Raw genomic sequence first — 21,651 nt, 5'->3', positions numbered from 1 at the left:
CACTGCAAGTATGTTCATTTGGTAAACTGATCTATTTAAAAAACCTCACAAATTTTTGCTAGTAATTTCTACATCATCATCTGTTTTCAACATTGTATTTCAGTGTATACATTCTAATTTATATTTCTAAATGAAACAGGACCCAAAGCTCTTGTATTTCCAAAAAGTATCTAGATAAAAAGTGCAAAAGCCAGCTTTCTTCCTTTAGCAGTTTTTTCAGTTTATCAAAAACATAGTAAGTAAGAAATAATTTCCTGTCTCTGTACCTCGTTTCCAAAAACGACATGCTAATTCTGATAATTGTGGTATTTAGTGTTTGTTTTCGAGTTAAAGGCTTGAATTTCTCATAAAATGTCACAATACTGCTTGTAAATATTACACTGTTGCTGTTACTTTTTTTTTTGTAAAATTCAAATACGTATCTGTTCTCTGCATTTCTGAGAGGGAACGGCTGTGGTGAACCATGAGCCACAACTGAAGGTGTCCTCTTGATCATGAGCAAAGAGATCGGACACTAACTGATGTAGCAAAAAGGAAGAGTTTGGTAGAAAGCTATGGGCTACATCCTGAAAGTAAGAAGGAATCGAAGGACTGAGCAGAGGGCTTAGCCTCACCGATTCCCAGGCTCTACATCTCTGAGATCCTAAGTTTAAATTCCCAGGAGACCGAATGATCTCGGTAGTTTTGGTCAGTTCTCTCCTCCTGGAGCACCTACCTGTGGCTCAGGAAATAGTCACCCGGAAGAGGCTTGCGCGCTGATAACCTGCTTCTCTGCACAAACTGCGTTCTGGGACCGTGGAAAATACCCGAGCCGCTTGCTTGAATCCCTCCGTGTGTGACATTGTATTAATTTATGTTGACAAAGCTGCCTTTCACTGGCTTTGTTATTCAATACTTATAAAAATTACATAATGTACATATTTTGATCATTTGTTTTTTTTTTTTTTTTTTTTTTTGGTCTGGGGGTGGGGTGGGGATCTAACTCACGACCTTGCGCTTGTGAGGCACACACGGTGCCACTGACCTAAATTCCTGGCGCTTATTTGTTCGTTTTTAATCCTGGGGAAGGGAAGACGCTGGGAAGTCTACAGAGCACATAAACAGCAGAGTCTGCTGTCAACCAAAGGCCTCATTCTAAGTTTGCAGGAGGAAAGTCAAGCTTGGTAAAAAAAGAAAGAGCCAGTGAGGGGTTTTAAAGTAAACTTCGGAAAAATATTTTGTTAGGAAGTAGATATGTAATGTTAAATAGATGAGTGGCTCTCCCTACTCCTCCTCCTACCAGAAGCTGTCATTTTTTTTTGTCCTTTAATCTCTTTTAGATGTGCACATTGAACTGATTGCTTTTGATAATGAATAGTTGCTTTTCTGCAGGCAAAACACAGATCCACAAATTATTTTGCATCATTTGAGGTTCCAAGTTTCATCCCAAGGTTCTTGCCTGCCTATTTATTTCCTTAGAAAGGAGAAGAAAGGTAACAGCGATGACGAGGGAGTGAGGTCCAACAAAAGAGGCGGTGATGTTTGACTAAGCAGTGAACAACACAGCAACAAGGGAAAATGTTCTCCAAATGCCAGGTGCCTTTGTGTCCTTGCCTCCCACATCCTCAGGGTTCAGGATAGGAGAGATGATCTGGGAGCCTGAAGAATTCTAATTTTTCTCCATTGTCCAGGGGAGACCTTTGAAGGTGATATTAGACAGTAGATAAGAGACAATTAAAATATCACATCTTCCAGTTACAATATCTCCCACAATCTCCCTGTTGTTCTCCTTCATCCTGTTGTATTTTCAGGTTTTCTTTCTCATTAATGAGTGAATATTTGGAGTCTCTTCATAACTTATAGTGATGACAAATTAATTTAGAATTTCCATTGAGTGTTTACTGGTTAAAATAAGAAGCTTTTTAAAATCTTTATTAAATGTATTGGTACATTTTAGGTATACAGTACAGTTACATTCATCCTTGAGATCTTGTACCTTTATGTCTTATCAAGTTCTTATTTTTCCCATTCCCCAGCCCTCCCCTCAGCCTCTCTACCCTTCCCTGTTTACAAAGACTTTGTTTCCATGTTTTTCCTTTTCACATATTGTTTCTTTTTCCTTTTCACCTTTCTTTCCCCTATCCCTTCCACTTTCCCTACTCTTTTAGACCTTTTCTTCCTATTACACAATATCAATTATACATTTTGACCCTTATTTACACTTTTACTTTTTTCACACCAGAGAAATGATTCGGTATTTACACACGTGTGACATTAATTTCACTTAAGAGCATGGCCTCAGTGTGCATCCACTTAGCTATAAATCTAAGAATCTTGTTACCTTTGCTATTCGCCATTTTTAATGAAACAGAGAAAGCTGGCCTCAGCCTAACATTCAAGGGAATCTCTGAAAATGTATTATTGTGGAAAGGTAAGTGGAGAGAGCAGTGACATTTCTCCTACTCCACTCACAAATGTCTCCCAGAATTTCCCTGGGCTTCTTGATCATGAGGATGTTTTCTAGGAGGGAGCAGTGCCTTCCTCAGCTTCCTCCTCTGTCCCTAGCCAGTCAGCGACAAGGGAGACAACTAACTTTAGATGCACCCAGCGTTGCCTGTATCCTTTTGCTATTCATTTTTAACGTTCTTTTTGGTATGTGTGTTCACATCCTACTCTTTCTAATGCTTCTCAAAGGATGCCAAAGTTTAGGTCCATATAAGTCACAATTGCATCTTTTATATTCACTTTTTGGATTTCTGTATGTTATTTCAGTTGCTCACTTCAGTTGTTACCATTGATGTTAACTTTGTTTTTTTTTTCCTTTGAAATACTTCCAACATGTTGACATTATATAGTTTATAATTTGGGGTGGGTACTTTATCTCTTGTAAACTACGATCTGCCTTTCAGTTATACAGAAGGCAATGCCACTTTGGACATGGATTGTACATAGGATGAAGCAGGCAGTAATCCCCAGGCAGTGAACTAGAAGCCAGGTGATAGGAGGATGTTGTTAGGTTCGGAGTGTCCTGCAATCACTGTGTTTAGGCTGCCACAGTTCAGCTAGCACCTCTGGTGGTCACAGTTTTGTACTAATGGGTATAGATATTTGTGTCAAATATCAACCAAAGCTACTCCGTGAACTCTTTGTTACAGAAATAAAGAATAAGTATTTAGAAAATGTAGCAGATCACATCCATGCTTGGGATCAAGGGCCTACCCACTGGCTGGGCAGAGAACTTTGGGTATGTCAGACTCGCGTGTGTGAATTGTATACCAGACATGTAGTAAGACCACATTTGAGCCTGTGGTCAATTTGAAACAACAACAACAACAAAAACAACAACAACAATGATACTGTCCTTCCCCACTAAGACGTGGAGAGCACTGATGTAGATGATACTGCTTTGCATGATAAACAAGGCTTGCAGACCTCTGGGAGCCATACATGCAGGGCACCTCCAAAAGGACACACCCACAGGTGTAGTTGCTAAAACTATGCAAATGGAACACTTATGTTCGCCTTAAAGTTCCAGAGAAGAGGAAATGAGGGAATATGATTTTTTTTATGAGTATATGTTTGCAATACAAAATACGTACATTCATCTTGGGGAATTGGTAAATACATGAAATACGATTCTTTGCTAAAAAGAAAATGACAATAACTTGGGAGAGAAGAATCACAAAATTTCCACCCCAGGTATGATACTGTATAAACAGTATTTAGTTACTATTTCTTATTATAGAATACTTTGAAATTAGCGCAGAGAATGCCAGGTCTCATATGTGAGGGCATTGACTTGTGCTGTGGCTTGGGTCTAGATGTCTCCCCAAAGCCTCCTGTGGTCATGGGCTGGATCTAGAGTGTGTGAAGCTGGAGTTGATTCATGGTGCAGTGCTAGGCTCAAGGGCACTAGGATTGAGGGTGTGGGTGCTGCACACCCTGAGTAGTCTGAATACGATAAAAGGGGCAGGGAGACACTGTTAACTCTCACTACCTTTGCTGTCTTGTGTGTGCATGTTGTTTCTGCTTTGCCCTGCCTGTTTGCTGTCCCTGCCTTGGAGTTGTCTGATTATGGACTGAAACCTCTATCAACTGTAAGCCAAATAAACCCCTTCCCCTTTAACTTTGGGTGTCTGGTATTTTGTCTCAGCAACAAGAGAAAAGTAACTAACACAGCTTGGCTCTCCCCAGCTCTGGCCAGTAGAAGAGACCATCTAGGAGAAGAAGTTGATGCCAACTCTCATGGTGGAGGCAAATTGTTTTTCTTGTTTTCCAAACTCTTTGACATTTCCTACCTAGCAAAAACATACACTGTGGAGGTCACAGGGATTGACTACAGAAGTTATTTAAAGGAGCTACTTTCTTTGATGAAGAATTAAGTTACTTGACACTGAAATGTTTTTTTAAGATTGTGTAATATTATAAATATTAAGGAAGAAAGAAGCATTTTAAATAATTTCACAGTGTCCCACATGAAACAAATTTTTTTTTTTTTTGGTACTGGGATTGAACTCGGGCCCTTGCATGTGTGAGGCAGGCGGTGAAAGCCCTGAGCTAAATCCCCCATCCCCACCTGAAACAATTTAAACCATTCCATTTTAAATAAGCTAAAGCCAAAATTGGAGTGTACCTGATAAAAGCAAACAAAAGCTAAAATGACAACGATTTGCATAACTTTTGCGGAACCCCTTTATTTCAGGAAGTTCGTAAAAAGATACTTGGAGATGGAGGGCAGAAGTTCCGTACTCTACTTTGGCAAGTTCCGTGCTGAAGGTCCTGAGCAACATCTTCTCTTCGGGTCATGTTGGGATGGAGCGCAATGAGCACTCTTCATCGGGAAACCCTAAAATAGAAAGAATAAATACCTACGGTCAGGCAGATTCGAATCAAAGTCTTTCAGGTGTAAATACAGCCCCTGATTTCAAAAGGGAGTTGGGAGATTAAAAGATAAGCCTTAACATTTATGAAGTGCTCTGAGTCCCTGTGGGAAGAAGCGTTTATTTGGCACGACGGCAGTGACGATATCTGACTTTTTACAGAGTAGTTTTGGCTAATGTATTCGGATTTTGGTAAACCCTGTAGAAGATACTAGAAGGAATCATGAAAGCATCGCTTTTCAAACGCATAGTCCTGTTTCTAATCTTGTGAAACTCTAGCACTTTGAGGTAAGAGAGATATTTACATCTACTTAAGATAAGTTTGATACTATTAACCAAATATAAAAGCAGAAGTGTACATGTCATTGAGGAGGGACATCCGGAAATGCTGCCTTCCAAATGTAACTTTGTATTTCTGTCTAAACACAAGGAAATGTGCCTTTTGTGGAAATAAGATGAGATGGAGGTAGAGGGGGAGAGGGAGAGGGAGAGAGGGAGAGAGGGAGGGGAGAGGGAGAGGGAGGGGGATCCCACACAAGACAGTATAATCAAAATTGCATGGCAGACAATAAGATTATTATAGGAAGTGTGAATTATTCTTCATTCCTATCACTTTCTGTAACAGCAAAATGAGCTCATTTTGAGGCTGTTCTTAATTTAGTATCTGCAATAATGGAAAATGATAGTCTTTCCTACAACAAAACCTCAAGTTATTAAAAAACTTACATAACTTCCTACTTCAAGTGTGGAACACAGGAACAACATCATATCCCTAGGATTTAGGAATCGGCTGTTCTTATGAGTAGACGTTTTGAGTCACTAAATTTGAAATTTGCAGCATGGACGATTACTTCTGCATTTTTGAAAGAAGAATGCAAAGAGAGAAAGGAGACAGAACACAAAAGACTTAACACTGAGGAGGAGGTTAAACTTCCAGGGGCTTTTGTTTGATATTCTGCATCTCCTCTAGTAGACCTGGGTTCCTCGTGATGCTGCAAAACATTGATTTTAGCTTCGTCGTTGTCTTGTTGTCTCAGAAGGCTTGATTCCCCTTTATTCATTTATTAAAGTTCTGTACTGCATATGGGAAATTGTGCATCAGAAATGTGGAATAGGGCCCTGAACAAAATCTTGATGCTATAGAGAACCTAAAGGAATATTTCTTAATGACTTTGCTTGTATATGTCACTGGGCGGGGGATGTAGCTCAGTGTAGGCTGCTTGCCTGGAGTGTGTGAAACTCTGGGTCCAGTCTCCAGCAGCGCACACACACACACACACACACACACACACACACACACACACAGTCATCCAGTTGAAAACTTCATACCTACATTTACGTGTAGTAGGCCCCAATCACTAAATAAATGGCACCCAACGCACACTAAATTCCTAGTAAGTATGGGAGTCACTAAATATTTGAACTTGAAGGAGATAGATTAGCCATTAGCTCATGAAAACTCAAAACACTTCAAAGTTTAAAATAAACCCTCAGGACAAACAAACCATGAAAACAAAATTAAACCATTTTATCTTCCAGCATAATGTTCTCAGAATCTATGGACAATGAAAATAATTATTAGGTAAACTTTGAAGCCTAATGATGTTAGAGCAACTGTGTATAAACAAGCGAAGAATCAGTAGGAAAGCATTAAAGGTACTTTAGAATAATCTCTTGAGGTCTCATTAGTGGTTAAAGAGGCTGAAATTGTTAGTCTACAGAAATCTGTAATGGAGTTTGAAACAGCATAGCTGTGTCTAAAAATACTTTCACAGAAAAGTATTAAAATGTTGTACATATTTCCTTGGATCCAAAGGAGCCCTTGCTACCCAGTTGGCCTTTTCTGTTAAAAGAATGACCCCCAAAAAGAATTCCATGTTTCACAATTTCAGAATAATTTCGCATGTCATCAGTTTCTCCTGCCTGGTACATATTGTCACTTACATCGTGGGAAGGGATCAGCTGGCCCATCCCTCTGTTCTGAGGAGCATGGGTGATAATTTGTCTGTGAATCGGAGGTGAATAGGGTTAGATTCTCAGGCTGTAAGGAAAAAGGCTGCATCCCACAGGATTTCATCAGCAGTTCTCCGTGAATCGGGAGAGGTGATATTTTGAAATCCAACAGGTGTGTGTCTGTAAATAGCACACTTCTTTTTTTGGTGACTGTTTTCCTGGTATTTCTCTTTCTTAAATTGTGTTGGACCATAGAATACTTGCTGAGAGATAATTCTTTTCCAAAATATGCGATTGCTGGGGCAAGCCAAGACTATTCCCAGATCTTCTGGCAGTCAGTATGCAAAGATGACACTGGGGCTCTTCTGACAATTCTGGAGATGCAGGGCAAGCTATTCAATAGCAGCTCTGGGTCCTTGAAAACAATTTCTGTCTAAAGAGTTGAATAATAGAAATGTATATCCTCCTTCCTTAGTGTTTCTATGTCATCTGAGATATTAATTTATGATAGAATATTGAAAGAGTATAGTGCCTTTGTAAAGAAATTCTTTAACTTCAAAATCATATGGTGGAAGAAATAAAAGTGACATCATATTTTTTAAAAGAATGATTACTTTATTTTTAGGTGTTATGATAGTACCTACTCTTAAATGTTTCAGTTTGTATTAGTTCCCGCTTCAGGCCTCTGTTGTATTTATTTTATCTTGGCTGAGATCCATACACAGAAAACAGAAATGTTGCTGCTTTTTTTTTCCTTTCTGGAGGCAGAAACGTATTCAATATACCACATCAGTATTATAAAAGATGAAAATAAGTTGACACATTTGTTCTATGTGGTCATAAATCTGCTATGAAATGTTTGACTATTTAAATGTCTTAAGATTCTATATAGTCAAAAGAAGAGTCATACAAGTGCTACCTGGTCTTATCTTCCCTCTCTTGCTCTCTTTGATTTTACTTTTCAATTTGATGTTGATCTTCTTTCACTTCTGATTTAATTTCCTTTAGGGCTTTGTAGGCTTTTGTAGGAAATTGCTTTATGTGTTTCTATATGGGAATAAAACACCTTTAAAATAACATTTTCCAACTTAAAAGTTGCACGTGGCTATAACTTTGGAAAACAGAAAACTTGAAAGAAGTACACTGGACCCTTGAGTTACAACTGGCTTGACATACGAACAACTTGGGTTACGGCTGGAATTTTAGTTTTAACTTATGAACAAAGTCTTGAATTATGACCTGATTTAACCCTTAAATAGTTCCAGAAGGAACATTACATCATCCTTTCCTGGGAGGGGTGCATTGAGGAATCCTGGGCCGGTGTCTCTTTAGGGACACTGAGATCTGCCTGTGTACGGGAGAGAGACTGAAGGCTGTGCAGAGTAGCCTGAGCCTTCATTAACCGACTTGAGTTACAACCAGCCCTTGGGGATGAATTGAGTTCGTAAGTCAAGGGTCCACTGTGAATTATCATGCTGCTTCTACTACCTAGTGTCTTTGTGCATATGTAAGGTATAAATCTGGGTATAATCCATTTGGCCTTCCTGTATCTGTGGATTCAACCAATTGGGATTAAAAATATTTGACAATTTTGTCCATACTGAATACATAGACTTTTTTCTTATCATTTCTCCCTGAACAGTGGAGGATGACAACTATTTTCATAGCATTTACATTGCATTGTAAGTAATGTAAAGGTGACTTCGGTGTATGGGAGAATGTGCACAGGTTATATACCAATCCTACACCATTATATATAAAGGAGTTGAGCACTCGTGGATGTTGATACCTGTGAGATCTCTGGAACCAATGGCCCACTGATACTGGGGGATGATTGGGTGCTTTTTCATTCATAGAAAATATGAAATACATATGATACATAAATATTTAGTCTGTTTGTGTTCACTTAATGTTCTATTACTGTCATGCACTGTAGTGGCCACACACTCCCTACTGGTCCTCCCACGGAGGGACACAGTCTGTTGTCCTTCTTCTTGAAATGGGACTGGCCTGGGATTCGTGCAAATGAAACACAGCAGCAGAAGTGATGCCATGTAACTGCCTAGAGCAGGTCTCAAAAGATCTGCAGCTCCACGTTGCTGCTTTTTGGATTTTCTGTCCCATTCTCTGAAGAAGTCTAAAGAGCCTTATGGGGAGGTTCATGAGAAGCGCCATCTGGGGCCTTTTAGCCCTTCCAGAATCCTTGTCAGGAAATTACAAAGCAGAACTGCAAGGTCTGCCCACAGAGCTGTGGGAGATAACCTGCGATTGCTTCAAGAAATGGAGTTTTGAGGTAGTTTTTAGACAAGGGGTAAACTAAAAATATGGTAAATATTTAAATTAAAACAATCTGTTACAGTAAAAGACACATTGCCACGAATCCCTTGAAACACACTTACCCATCATTCTTGCCACTGTCCCCTCCCCATTAATGTTATTGGTACATTCTAGGTACACAGTACAGTTACACTCATCATTGGGATCTTGTACCTTACATGACAGGTCTTGGTTCTTATTTTTTCCCCTACCCCGGCCCTTCCTTTACCCCCTCCTTCCTTCCCTATTTACAAAGACTTTGTTTCCATTTTTCCTCTTTTCACATTTTTTTCTTTCCCTTACTTCCTTTCCCCTCCCCTTCCCACTTCCCCTTTAGCCATTTTCTTCCTCTTTCACACTACCAGTTATACCATTTGAACCTTATTTACACTTTTAGTTTTTCATACCAGAGAAACTATTTGGTATTTATTCAAGTGTGTCCTATTTATTTTACTTAAGAGTATGGCCTCCATGTGCATCCATTTAGCTATAAATGTCTCTGGTTTCTCCTTCTTTATGGCTGTGTAGTGCTCCATTTTATAGGAAAACCACATCTGTATCCACTTTTGCCACTTTCTGAAGCAGCTCTGGCAGTCCTCTTTCATGAGTGTCTTTATGAGGTGTGATAAAAAGTTGGTGACTGCTGCTGCTGAGTGCATACCATAGAAAGGCAGGCTTGTAAAAACATGACAGGGTCTTCATCCACCTCACCCACTGGATCTGGCAGCATGAGACTGCTGGCTCTTGTCCACAGTCAAAATAACCATGGTATGTCAATGTTTTGAATGGATTCAGGACACAGGCAGCCAGGTCAGTGCAACTAAAGACATTCATGAAGGAAGATTTCCAGAACTGCTGTAGAAAGAGGCAAGAACGTCTTGTTCTTCGAATATGTGTGTTCAAAGCGAGAGGTGTATTTTGAGGAGTATTAACCACAATGTGTCTTTTACCGGAATAATTTAAAAAAATTGAAACCTGCATTGTGTTTTTGATTATACCTCATACAGCAACCTGACTGAAATGATCCTATTCTCATATTATTAAAAGTGTTATAAGCATAATTTCAGCAGCTTCATAATACTGTATTTCAGTAGCTATCTATGTGAATCTTCACCATTTCTCTATTGTTAGACATTAAAGTTCTCTTTTCTATTATGAATAATGCTATGAAATAATATTTTTATGCATAAATCTGAAGATGAAATTAGGACTGTTTCCTCAACTTGGCACCCTGGAACGAGAAATAATGTTAGCCTCTGTAAGACCATTGGTAAAGATTTCTAAATTGCATTGCATAAGGGTCGGACCAATTCACGGCATCTCTTCACCATTATTAGATTAGCCCTGAAAACAAGCACTGAGGAAACAAGATAGTGAGCATGAAGTCATCACAAAACCAAAGCATGTTACTAGTTTAATAGGTAAAAATGATGCTTTAAGTTACAGTTCTTCTGTAGTGAGCTTAAACTACTTAAATATTTAACAACTGCTTTCTATTTTATCATCAAATTGTATATTACTATTATTTGCCATTAAAATTGCAGTAGTATTATTTTTTTTTTACAGATTTGTGAGAGCTCTTTGTTTTTAAAGATGTTAATTTTTATGGTTCTGGAAAATACTTTGTAGAGCTTATTATTTGCATATTAATTTTTGTCCGTTGTAGTTTTGATTTATGTAAGTTTAAAACTCTTACTTATTCTTACTGAGTTGCTTCTATGGTGATTTTTCTTGCCTTTAAATTTAAATGTTCCTTTTCCTGCAGCATTTTAAATCATTTAGGAGAAGGTAATTTACATTCCAAGTGTAAGTCGAGTGTTTTAAAACTTCTCCCATTTTCCTCTTTTCTTGTGTTCGTATTTCCTTCCAAAACTTCTTCTGTTTAATTTGTGCTTTGCGCTGAAAGTTTTTCGGGCTAGTCATGATCCATTTTTGTAAATATTTGATTTAGGAAAGGATTTTCTATTTCTGGGGTTACAAAGTTCGGTATATATTAATGTAACTTGATTATGTAATTCAATTCTTCCATGCCCTTATTTATTTTGTATTGAATTGATTTGTCATAGATTGATAGCGGTGTGTTAAAATATCTCATGATTGCATAACTGTCATTTCTGCTTTCATTTGTAATGGTTTTTACTTTATATGGCTTGATGTCATATTGTTTAGCACAAAAGATTCGTGCCTTTGTCTCAGTCATTCACCCATTTAACATTTATCAAGTGCTAGAGATAAAAAAGCACGGGTCATTCATTCCTCTCAACGAGCTCGAAGAGCTGTAGGCAAACTTACAGAAGAGCGGAAATCCGGTTAGGGAGGAGCGGTGGGAGGCTGGGAGAGGGAGGGCTGCCTCATTTAGCCAAAGTGGTCCTCTGACTTGTTTCATGATCTCATCTGGAATTTTACTTCATCTCGTAATTCTGCCACCACTAAATCCCCATTCTTTTATAAGCTACTTATAACTGTTTTTTTGGGGGGGCGATACTGGGTATGGAATCGGGTCCTTGCGCTTGTGAGGCAGGCGGCAGAACCACTGAACTAAACCCCCAGACCTATAACTGAGTTTGTGAGTTAAGTCTAAACGTCTGGCTTTCATTCAAACCAACACTGGGGTAATTTAACAAACCCTTACCGAGCTCCTACTACCCGTCAGGCCCTGGGCTACGTCTGGGGCTAGAGAGGCAAAGCCAGTCCTCCAGGAGCTTTCTCTGCAGGAGGGAACATAGAGACCGAGCGTGCTCGGACCCGCAGGAGGAGCGCTCGGTGCAGAGCCCTGAAAGTTGAGCGGGAGCCATGGATCAGAAGGAGGAGGTTGGGGTGTGTGTTTCAGAAAGAACGCAGGAGAAGCAGTGCCGGCCATTCGAGGGTCAGAGTGCGGTTCAGTATTTGGAGCCCTCGGACTGTGGGGCAAAGGGTGGGGCTGGGGGTGGAGGCAGAGAGATGGGGTGGATCGTGCGAATCCCACAGGGAGGTTCAGTTTCAGGCCGAAGGTGCGCGTCGCCTACGTCATTTTACTGATGGGAGGGGATTTGCTCCTGAGCGGTTCCGTGGGGACAGCGTCTCGCTCTGGTTCCTGTTGCTGGTACTGATTACCACGACTGCATACCTGGCGCTGCTACCACGCTAGTCCCAGTTTCTTGCACTGCATAACTGATCTTTTAATTTTGACTTGGCTTCAAACAGCTTCTCTTCTTTAGCGTCTGCTTTTAACTTGAGCATTTCTGTAATTTCAAGTTGTAGTCTACAGATGAAAATGCCGCATCGATGCGGATTGTCTTCACTAGAACAGAAGGCATTTTTTCCCGCGAGAATTCTCAAAGGGCACTAGACATGCTCATGCGTTCACGGCCTGTTGTGTCCTGGCTCTCAGCTTCTGATCCCTTCTGAAATCTGGTCCTGGTGAGCACTTCTGTACTTGCGACATCTTAGGGGGCTTAAAGGAAAGACTATGAGGCTAGGGGGTCTTACTGAACAACTTTTGAAGATTTGTTATAATATACAAATAGGCCATATACTCATACTTAAGGCTTACGAAGGAAACTAATTTAAAAAAAATCTTACCTTATTTCTACCTGTATCTCGTCACTCCTGCCGTCTCTATGACAACTCACATTCCTTAAGGAAATGCCACAGCCACTGACAACAGAGCAAAGTTGAGGACTCTGATGTTTGTTTTTTTGTATATAGTCTTCCATTATTATATAAGTACTATTTCACCAATATGGGCTGTGACATTCATGATGTCACTACCAACTATTCCAACTACCCAGGACCAATCGCAACGTATTATTCCTGAAAATCTGTATTAAGAACTCCAAATACTTAGGTTTTATGTATCAAACAAGTTCAAACAAAGTAATAGCTACGAAAGCCTCAATACACTACAGGAGAAAGATGCACTATGTAGTGAGAGATAATAGGGGCTAGAAAAATAAAAGAAAGTCATTAGAAAAATTAAGATTCTGTTAAGCAGAATGACATTCCATCTTGAATTTGCAGATTCAGTGTTGTTAAGATGTAAATACTGATCAACACCATCTACAGTAAAAATCTCCCTCAGAATCCCATTGATTTTTCTTTATGTTTGCAGAGATGGAAAAATCTACCCTAAACTGATCTTGGATAGTAAATTTAAAAACTCTGGAAAAGAAGAGCAAATTCTCATACTCCAAAATTTACTACAAAACTATAATAAATCAGTGTGGTATGGGAATAAAGATAGACATATAAACCTATGGGACAAAATAGAAATCCCAGAAATAAACCTTCACTTATGTGGTAAACGATTTTCAGCAAGAGTCTCAAAATAATTCATTGAGGAAGAACAGATACTCTCTCCAACAACTGGTGTATAATCTGGCAATTCCACTTCAGTTATGTAAAGAATTGAAAGTAGGAACTTGAAGAGATTTTTGTATATTCATGTGGATGGCACCATTATTTGGAACAACCAACGGATAGAAGCCATCCAAGTGACTGCTGGTGAATTAACGGTTACCTGAAAATATGCAGTGAAATATTCAGCCTTGAAAAGAAAATTCTGACATGCTACAATGTGGATGAACCTGAAGATATTGTACGCAGGGGAACAAGCCCGTCACAAGGAGACAAATACCACATGACCCCGCCTAGGCGAGTGGGACAATGGTGCTGACCAGGGCATGGGAAGAGAGAGAAACTGGGCTCCTGCAGTGGGTGTGAAGTTTCAGTTCAGCAAGTTGAAGAGCTCTGCAGCAGTGATCACACAACAATGTGAGTGTTCTTAATGCCCCTGACCTCCGTCTGCACGGTTACCATGGTAAAGTTTGTGTTTTACCACAGTGAAAAAAAATGGAGTTGTTAGCTCTGTATCAAGTTCTTTCGGGCATAAGGAAGAATATTAAATATATGGCGATGGTACAGAGGACCAGGGAGAGTAAGATATTCAATTCTTTTCTGCCATTCTACATAGTTCACACCCCGAACCCACAGAATATTAAATTTTGCTATGACTAAAATTAGCTCTTTGGAACAAATCGCAGGTAGTAATGTGATTGGCTAACGGGCAAGTCACGTGTTCTGCTGCGGACAAATCCTCACAGCTCTGGCTGGCTCAGTGTGGCCCTGTGAGGCCCGGGGCAGGTGGGCTATGCAGAGCAAGGTTTCATTCTGGGAGGGAAGGGGTGGGAACTTACAACGTGAATTTTGAGACAAAACACATTCGATGTAAATATGTTGAAAGTACAGAGAAGTACGTATAGTGATAAGAAAAACCCCCACACTCTCACAGAGCAGAGAGAGCCTTGGTGTATGTGTCTTCTAAGGATTTAGTTCCTTGTGTTCGTCGTCCTGAAAGGCTTTAGTGTACACTTTTAATGTTTTGACAATGTAATAGTAGATATTGATTATCTTTCCATGTTGGAAAAAATAATTCTTTTCTATCAGTAGAATTGGTTTGTGGAATACTTCATGAAAGGGGTGAACCAAAGCCATTTATTACTTTCCCATTTCCAGAACTCTGACCTAACCTTACACTAGTAACGTGTGCTGCTCTATGTTGTAGAAAGATCATGCCGTGCCTTGAGTCAGATTTAACTCTGTCGCTTTCCCACTCAAATGCGTCGTGCAGATCACTTAATTTTTCTGTCTCATTTTCTTTACTGTAAACAGTGGCAATGATAACTATAAAGCTTATACGTATGGAAAGCTTACCACACAGTAGGTATGGGCCCGAGTGCTTTTATACACCTGACATCAAAGTTTAAACACATTGAAAACCAAAAGTGTAAATAAGGTTCAATTGGTGGAACTGGTAATGTGAAATAGGAAGAAAAGGTCTAAAGGAGAAGGGGAAGTGGGAAGGGTATGGAAAAGGAAAGAAGGGAAAAGAAAAAAAATATGAAAAAAGAAAAAATGGAAACAAAGTCTTTGTAATTAGGAAGGGTGGAGGGCGTGAAGGGAGGGCAGGGAATGGGGAAAAATAAGAACCAAGATCTCTCATGTAAAGGTACAAGATCCCAATGATGAATGTAACTGTATTGTGTACCTAAAAAGAACCAATAAACTCAAAGGAAAAAAGAAGTTTAAACACATAAAGTAGGTAGGTACTGCTATTCCTACCATGTCTCAGATGCGCCTTGAGATTTTGCTCTTACATGAAGTAAATCGGACACACACGTTTAAATATCACATTGTTTCTCTGGTGTGAGAAACTGAAAGTGGAAATAAAGACCAAAATGTATGATAGATTCTGGGAAATGGGAAGGAAATGTTCAAATGAGAAGGGGAAAAAAGGAGGCCAGAGAGGGAAAGGAAAGAATGCACAAGACAAAAAAAAAAAAAAAAAAACCCAAAAAAACATGATAATTGTTATCCAGATATCCTTAGTCACTTCCAAAAAGGATTGTACCCTAAAACCCCATAATTAATGATTAATTAAAATAAAGGAAAGCAAATAAAATTTTACCACTGATAATGATATTAAGTTAGAATATAGAGCATGATGAATCAGATCATTTTTTTATAGAAAAGATCGAGCAGTCTTTCCATCCAAGGAGAGCAGAGATAGAAAAGAGTTAACACGCGCTTTTCAAAACTTCCCTCACCGATGGCTGCGGCCTTCATGACAAATTGATCATGAACTCTCCTCGCTGGACCTGTGCTTCCTTCCCGGAACTCGAGGCATCTTCACCAATCAACTGGATCCGGCACTTGAGACAAAATGTCACCAACCTCCCCGAGGTTCGCAATCCTCTTTCAGAAAAGGACTTGAAATATAGATTATGTGACTTGGCTCAAGGAGCTCCACAGGGCTGTGACTCTATCCTGTATTGGAATCTGTCCATCTCTGGAGTCCTTTATTTCACGGTTTATATTCTTTCACTATATTAGATTTGGGAGGTTTAGTAGGAATTTCTCCATATAGTGTTCATTTGACAAATATTTGGAGTGACAGGATCAATACTAAGCACAAAATGATTTTTATTAGAAACACATGGAGGCATGTTAACTATTGTAGAAATCACTAGATGATATTTCTCACAAATTCATAAGCTCTTTTTTTTGTTTTTTGAGACAGGGTCTCACTATGTAGTTGAGACTGACCTGGAACTCACTATGTAGCCCAGGCTGGTCTCGAACTCAGAGCGATCCTCCCGCCTCAGCCTCCAGAGTGCTGGGATTATAGGCGTGTGCTACCACGCCTAGCTATAACTCTTTTTATCTGTTGTTTAATTTCGTGGACTAGAATTTTGTTGACAGTTTTTGTATCTATATGGTTTTATTTTTGCATGATGTTAGTTTGGCTTTGATGACAAGGAAATACTTGCTTCATTACATGAGTTGAGAATTGTTTTCCTCTGCTTGTTTGTGAAGAATTGCTATTAAGTATTCTTTAAATATTTCGGGTCTTTTTTTTTTTTTTTTTTTTTTTTTTTTTTATCAAATTTGGGACCTTGTGCTTGCAAGGCACTGAGCTGAATCCCTGGCCCTGTATTCTTTAAATATTTAATATAATATATCAATGAAGCTATCTGGGCATAGGGTTTTCTTTTTATTTTAGGATTTTCTTTATAGTATTTTTTTTTTCTAATTCAATATTGTCACTCAAGTCTGCTCGGATTGTCTATTTATTCTAGAGTCCATTCTATTAGTTTGTGTCTTTCTAGGAGTTTATCCACTTAATCTGAATGATTTAAGTTATTGGCATGCACTTTTTTGTAGAAGTCCTTTATTGTTTAAAAAAAATTCTGTAAAGGTTTTCCTCTTTCATTTATAATTCCATTAGCTTTGTTTAATATCTTGGTCAATCAAGCTAATGACTTGTCAATTATGTTGATCTTTTCAAAGAGGAGCTTTTGGTTTCATTGTTTTAATGCTAATCAATATTATTTACTTTTTTGCTTTTTAAATTTAGTATGCTGTTATTTTTCTAGTGTCTTAGAAAAAGATTATGTGATTTGAGAACTTCTTCTTTTAATACTGGTGTTTCTAGGCATGTATTTCCCTCAGAGATTGTTTTAGGTACATCCCAGGAATGTTTCTATGTTCTTCATTTTAATTCATCTTAAAGTAAGTTTAATTTTACATTTTATTTCTTTTTTGATCAGTAGTTAGTATCAATATGTAATGTATAATTTTTAGATATTTATGAGTTTCCTAAAATTTTTTTCTGTTACTGATTTCTAATTTCACTTCCCTGTGGTCAGAGAAGATATTTTGTATTTTTTCTATCCTGTAAAATTTATTTTGATTTGTTCTATGGCTGAGCACATACTATACCCTGGAAAATATTCCCTGTGTACTTGGGAAGAATGTCTACTAAGAATGTACACACATACATATATGTCATAGTGGGGCACACCTGTAAGCCCAGCACTCTGGGAGGCTGAGGCAGGAGAAACACAAGCTTGAGCCCAGTCTGTGCAACTCGGTGACTTAGTGAGACCCTGTCTCACACAAAAAATATTCAAACAGGACTGGTGATGTAGCTCAGTGTGGAGCCTAAGTTCAGTCCCCCGTACCACACACACACACACACACACACACACGCACAAAGAATATATACTGTTGTAGTTGGAAGGAATGTTCTACAAATGCCTATTATGTCTAATTGATTTGTGGTATTATTAAAGCCTTATATTTAATTTTTGGTAATCTGCACAGTTGTTTTATCCATTATTTAAAGTGGGATGCTGAAGCTTGCAACTCTAAGTGTTGATTTGCCCATTTACCCATTTGTTTCTGACAGTCTTTGCTTTTTGTATTTTGATGCTCTATTATGTGTTATAATTATGTCTTCATAATACCTCATCTCTTTATATTTGCAAAACGTTCCTCTATTTTAGTATCATTTTTTTTTTTTTTGGTTTGAAGAACATCTTGTTTGATAGCTGTATAGTGCTTCAGTTTTCTTTTAGTTGGTGTTTGCCTAATATATTTTTTTCTATCCTTTTACTTTCAGACTTTGGGATCTGTACATCTAAAATGTATGTCTAGTAGGTATCATGTATGTGAATCAAATATGACAATCTCTGCTTTGTATTGTATGCATGTACATATAAACACACACATACAATTTTATGATTGCTTTTGAGGTCAAAGAAGGAAAAGAGAAAAAATACTTTATTCTGTATATTTTAATTATCTAATTAATTATCTTTTCTGGTGCTCTATACAATTTTTATTAGTGTGTAATAGTAATACAAACAAATGAAGTTCGTTTCAGGGATTCAGCACCTGCATTTTAACATTATTGATTGTTTAAAATTACATTAACCCTCACCTCCTTATCTCCCTCTTTGCACTGGTCCTCTTCTCTCTCTTCCAGTTTACCTTCTAATTTCCTGGCATCTCTCTTACATTAAATTCATTTATTCATTTGTTTATAGGTTTCTCTAATAGGAGGCAATGGGACATATAACGTTGTGAGTCCCGCTTATTCTGCTTGGCACAATGGTCTTGCATTTTATACATTTTTCTGCAGATGACGTGATTCACTTTTCTTTGTGGCTGGATAATATTCTGCTGTGAGAATATGCCATCTTGTCCTTATTCATTCATCTGTGGATGGACATCCAGGCTGTCCCAGCACTGGGCCATTGTGAATGGTGCCACTATAAACATGGATATTTGTGTATTAGTATAGTATGTTGTCTTGCAATTCTTTCATGAATATACCCAGAAGAGGTACATGTGGATCAAATGATATTTCTATTCTTAGTTTTTGAGACATCTCCATACAGTTTCCGGAGTGGTGATACTGGTTTACATTACTACCAAAAACATAGAAGAATTCCTTTTTTATTTTTTGTGCAGGCTTGCCAGCATTTGTTATTTGATTTCTTGATAATAGCCACTCTTTCAGGAATAAGAAGAAATCACAGTGTTGTTTTAATTTGCATTTCTCTCTGGAAGAATGATGTTGAATGTTTATTTCATGTATTTATTGGCCAATTGTATTTCTTCTGTATCTATTTAATAACTAATTTTTAATTGGAGTTTTACTTTGGAGTTCTATTTTTTGGAATTCTTTATATATTCTGTTATCTTCTAAGTATTAGTCCTCTATCCAAGGAGTAGATGGTAAAAAAGTTTTCAGTTCTGTAGGTTGTCTCTTCCTGCTTTTGGTTGTTTCTTTTGTTAGGCAGAATTTTTTTAACTTGGTATAATCCCACTTGTTAATTTGTGTTTTGTCTTCCAGCAAGTTAAATGTTTCTGCTTCAGTGTCTAGGTCATAATCCATTTTTATTTTAGTAAATGGTGAGAGATAAGGTCTGAATTCAATCTCATGCACCTGTGTAAGCAGTTTGCACAGCACCCTTTGTTGAAAAGGCTGTCTTTCCTCCAGTGTGTGGCTTTTGCCCTTTTGTCAAAGATCAGGTGACCAAAGGTGCCTGAGATCCTTTCTGCATCTTCTGTTCTGTGTCACTGACCTACGTGTCTGTTTTGGTGCCAGTACCATGCTGCTTTTATCACTGTAGCTTTGTAATATAGCTTAAAATGGGCCAGGGATTTAGCTCAGTGTTGCTGCCACCTGCCTCATAAGCTCAAGGTCCTGAGTTCAATCCCTGGTGCCAAAGCAAACAAACAAACAAACAAATATAATTTGAAATGTGGAATTATGATGCCTCCTACTTTGCTTTTGTTGCTCAGGATTGCTTTTGCTCTTCTGGGTCTCTTCTTGTTCCACACAAATTTTAGTGTTGTTTTTGCTAGTTCTGTGGGGAATGTTGTTGGTATTTTCATGGAGTTCACATTAACTCTCTATATAAGTTTTGATAGTCTGGTCTGTTTGGCAATATTGGTTCTGCCTATCCATGAGGCATTGATGGGGAGGAAAGAAAAAACTGAATGGTTTTGTATACAATGGCTTTACCAAATGGATTATATATAAAACAGGAAAAGAAACAAAGAAACTAGGTTGAAAGGGTTGTATAACTAAACAGATAGTGATATTAATGAACAAATGGTCAGCAAGCTAGAAAAAGACAAATAAAAACTAATGGAGCTAACCGAAATGATTCAAAATATGAAGGACCACCTTAGAAAAGAATTATAGTGCATGAAAAGGAGCCAAGCAGTAATCCAGGAGAGAAAGCAGTCTGTTGGAAGTGGGGGAGCAGCCATGACCAACATGAGGAGACAGTCAGATCTGGAAGATGGGGCTCAGGCAGGTGACCATATACTCAGAGATACCTTGAAAACGACAAGGCAGCAGAAAAAATGGCCCCAGGAGCTGCTAGGTGACACCAGGGGTCATACTGTTGATTTACCATTTCAATTTGTTCTTTCCTTATGTTTCTATCTTTATTAATATTCTCTGTTTAATACAGTATTGCCACTTAACCCTGGTTGCCTTTAGTTCTATGAATCTGTTTCTCGTGGTTACTTTGGTTTCATCGTCCAATCAACCTACCATCTGGTTCTCTTATAGGAAACTTCTTTTGCCTGCTTCTTTTCTGGTGTCTGGATAATATGTTCCTATTTCTTTATTTTTTGTTGTTGTTGTTGTTGGAAATTTTAGATAATGTACTGCTGCAGCTTGGTACTGGTTCTCTCTGGCTCCAGAGCTTGTTTTTAAAATTCACTTATGTTTTTGTGTAATGACTGGCTAGATTGCTTTAGTGATGTCGTTCTCCCTCCTCCAAAGTTTTTGATGCTATTCCCCAGGGAGGGGAAGCCTTGGGTACACTTGTAGTCACCACTGTACGACAGTGTTCACTTCCTGGTTTTTTTTCCCTTTCATGACACCCAAGTGTTAAATGCCATTAAATATAACCATGCCACTCTTTTGTTCTCAACACTGTCCTGGAATATAAGGTGTTCTGAAAGTAATCAAATCAAGCTCTAGCTCCTTTGGAAGAATAATTCCAAGCGGAATAGTTGGTGTTTGCTATTCATTCTGATCTCAACACCTCTGTAACTTACCGCAGGAGAGGGCTTTTTTCCACTTGCAGTTGCATAGTCGGTGGTGGGCTGGTTCCAAGGGGGAAGTGTGGCGAGGGAAAGGGCCTGGTGGAGCAAAGCTGCTCACCGCATGGCAGCTAGGAAACAGGGAGAAGAGAGGAGCCAGGGACAAGAATAGACCATTCCAGGTCGCGACCCTCAGGGACGCGCCTCTTCCGACCTCACCTCCGGGCAGTCACGCCAGCCTCTGAACTCATCCCTGACCAATGTGCTGTGAGTGTGACGTCTTCACGATCCAATCACCTTCCAAAGCAGGAGGCTCTGGGGGACCTTTAGATCTAAACCGCGACACCAGATGACAGAAAAGTTGAGCCTTTTTTTATATACGTGTTTTGCCCCTGAATATGTTCCTCAGTGAGGCGTCTTTTCAGACTATTTGCCTATTTTTAAATTGGGTATTCTTTTTCTTATTGTTGAGTTTTAAGAGTTTTTAATTTTTGTAGATTCTGGATAAATCTTTTATCAGATATGTCTTGTTCAAATATTTTCTCCCAGTCCGTGGCTTCTCTCCCAATGTCCTGACAGTGTCTTTCCAAGAGCTGAAGGAGCCTGTGTTCTAGTAATGGAGATCTGCTTT

At 38.7% G+C, this 21,651-nt stretch overlaps 1 long non-coding RNA gene across 1 annotated transcript; it reads right to left on the bottom strand.

The window, feature by feature from the left end:
* Positions 1-4,705: 4,705 nt before the first annotated feature.
* On the bottom strand, positions 4,706-21,248 carry LOC104872436. Its single transcript, XR_783175.1, has 3 exons — positions 21,036-21,248; positions 12,690-12,764; positions 4,706-4,825 (listed from the first exon to the last, which is right to left on the bottom strand). It is a non-coding gene; the product is annotated as an uncharacterized LOC104872436 (long non-coding RNA).
* Between the last annotated feature and the right edge of the window lie 403 nt (positions 21,249-21,651).

Source organism: Fukomys damarensis, unplaced genomic scaffold, assembly GCF_012274545.1.
Source record: "Fukomys damarensis isolate Sample0158 unplaced genomic scaffold, DMR_v1.0_HiC HiC_scaffold_30, whole genome shotgun sequence".
In the NCBI taxonomy this organism is placed as follows: Eukaryota; Metazoa; Chordata; class Mammalia; order Rodentia; family Bathyergidae; genus Fukomys; species Fukomys damarensis.
The sequence above is the reverse complement of the archived record's forward strand: the minus strand, read 5'-3'. Positions and strand labels throughout refer to the sequence as shown.